This window comes from Eumetopias jubatus, unplaced genomic scaffold, assembly GCF_037043125.1.
Source record: "Eumetopias jubatus isolate StellerSeaLion01/CBP00866 unplaced genomic scaffold, mEumJub1_p1.0 scaffold_1, whole genome shotgun sequence".
NCBI lineage: Eukaryota > Metazoa > Chordata > Mammalia > Carnivora > Otariidae > Eumetopias > Eumetopias jubatus.
In genome coordinates this window covers 96,564,811-96,567,335 of record NW_028274807.1, presented here as the reverse complement: position 1 = coordinate 96,567,335, position 2,525 = coordinate 96,564,811, and the positions used below count along the sequence as shown (strand labels likewise).

Below are 2,525 nucleotides of genomic sequence, written 5' to 3'. Positions count from 1 at the left end.
TACTTTTAGATCCCTGGGCAAATTTTTTCTAAGTGTGATCATACATTGTGTAAATCAATTTTTAATTAAAATCACATTACTTTATAATTTAAACACATCTAGAAACCACTGATACATAGGCTATTCCTTAATAAGATTTTGTGAACTCATATTATTACCCTATGAGTTATTTTCCAAACCTAAAATAGCTTTAAAATCATTGATGTGATCTCACAAGATAAATATGGTTATCAGCAGCTTTAAAACTAATATAAAATTTGTTTATTCATAAACAAAAAAGTGAGCATCTGTTTAGCTATTTTAAGATTATATATCGGTAAAAATTAATGTTGAGTTTATTTTGTGATTATCTTTACTTCTATAGTACGTAAATAAAATATTTCATTTTAAACATGATACATATGGATTTATTTTTTTTAAATATGAAGTTGATTTTATTACAAACTTCAGATATACACATTAGAAAATTGTTTTACTTGGACCCTTTACAAAAGTATTAATTTCACCAAATCTGGAATACTGGCAATGTAAAGTCTTAAACTAACTTTAAAGCTAACAAATCAAAGGCACAGTATTAACACATTTAAAATAACTTGTGTTCACAGGACAACATTAAGAGGTGCTTTATAAATAAAGTGTTATTAACCTAGATCCAAAACTATCTAGCTATGACACAACCAGGAATGAAGCCCTTGATTAGTTCCAACCTATCAATTTTCAAGCATAAGATGCTATTTCCTGTAAGAAGAAAACGTAATAGTCATAACTACTATAAAATCTAATTCCCAGACCCTAAGAATGAATGACTGATGAACAAAGTTTCTGGACTTGATTAAAAAGATATAGGAAACCAAAAAAGGTATGGAATTGATGACAAGTGTACTTGTAATGCAGCTTACACTACAGTAAATTATTTTTCCTGGCTCTAAATTGGGTCATTCAAGTCTTTTACCCCAAATAAATTTTAAAGATTTGACAAGCGATAATATGCTATTTTCATATATAAACTGCTAATATCCAGTATTTGTCAAAAGGAGGCAACTGTTGTCTATCACAATCTAGTACCCACTTTCCAATGGTGTCTGTAAATAGTAACAAATTCTGAACCATAAGTTATAGAAATTAGTCACAAGAGTGCAAAAAGTCCCTGGAGAGAAGTAGTCCACCTAACAATTACAAATATGAGGAAACACTTTACAAAGTTTCATTACTATGAAGATGATTTCCCCTTTGTTCAAACTTTGAACAAATGAAGAATTTTTCTTTACTGCAGGAAACAAACTGTAAGTAACAGTGCATTTTTAGGCATAAGTATTTATGTCTGGTTCCAGTATGGTCAGGTTAATACATATATACTTCAGAAACACAGAAGTTCACATTAGTGGAAAAATCCAAATTTCTCACGTAACCATTCTTCAGTTAGGTCTTCGGTATTTCTTATTTCAAATACCTTGGTTAGTTCAGCTGTTTGGACTAGCTTATTCTCACTCCCAGCATACATCATCTGTTGTTCAGGCTTACACCCAACAGGACTGGAGAAAATAAAGCACAGAGGATATGAAACTCTTCCATCATCAAGTTGGTATTTATAACTATACACAATGAAGCGAGGTTGTCGTTCAGGCAGTTCATCTTTAAGTTCATCTGGTGAAATGCCCTCAAGCTCTTCATCCAGTACCACCAGGCGTTTATCCTTATCAATTTTCATTATAATGGCAGCATTGTTCGTTTCTTTGTGAAAACAAAACTTTCTCAGCTTTTCCACTAAATCTTCAGCGACATTACAAACCACAAAAGACTCACTCATTTTCCTTCCGGCCGTCAGCGGCTCCTCGCCTTCCCTCGGGCCCCTTTAAGAATGGTACGGCGGCCGCCTCCCTTCCTGCCCCGGCGCCTGGTAGAGTGGCCTGGATTTATTTTTTTTAAAGATTTTATTTATTTGAGAGAGAGACACACAGTGAGAGAGGGAACACAAGCAGAGGGAGTGAGAGAAGGAGAAGCAGGCTTCCCACCGGGCAGGGAGCCCGATGCGGGGCTAAATCCCAGGACCCTGGGATCATGACCTGAGCCCAAGGCAGACGCTTAACGACTAAGCCACCCAGGTGCCCCGATACATATGGATTTATTGAGCAGATGATTTACAAAGTAAAATATACATTCCTTAGAGGAAAATAATCATAGTCACACAGACTTATTTAAAACCCTTGTGTAGGAGCACCTGGATGGCTCAGTCAGTTAAGCATCGGACTCTTGATTTCAGCTCAGGTCTTGATCTCAAGGTTGTGAGTTCAGCCTCCGTGCTGGGCTCCATGCTGGTCATGGAGCATAATTTAAAAACAAAAAACAAAAACCCTGGTGTATACAAGATTAAAATGGTCATATTTTCTAAGTATAAGAAGATATTCAACAACCATGAATATGTTTCTAAGATCACATCCTCCTTGACTCTTTAAAACAATAACCCTTTGTAGCTGTAAGTGTAGTTTTGTCCACTTTTATTGATCTTCCTGTATGTAAATTCGAGT

General features: G+C 35.2%; 1 pseudogene; it reads right to left on the bottom strand.

Annotated features, from left to right (window-relative positions):
- Positions 1 to 1,220: 1,220 nt before the first annotated feature.
- On the bottom strand, positions 1,221 to 1,860 carry LOC114209142 (glia maturation factor beta pseudogene; annotated as a pseudogene).
- Between the last annotated feature and the right edge of the window lie 665 nt (positions 1,861 to 2,525).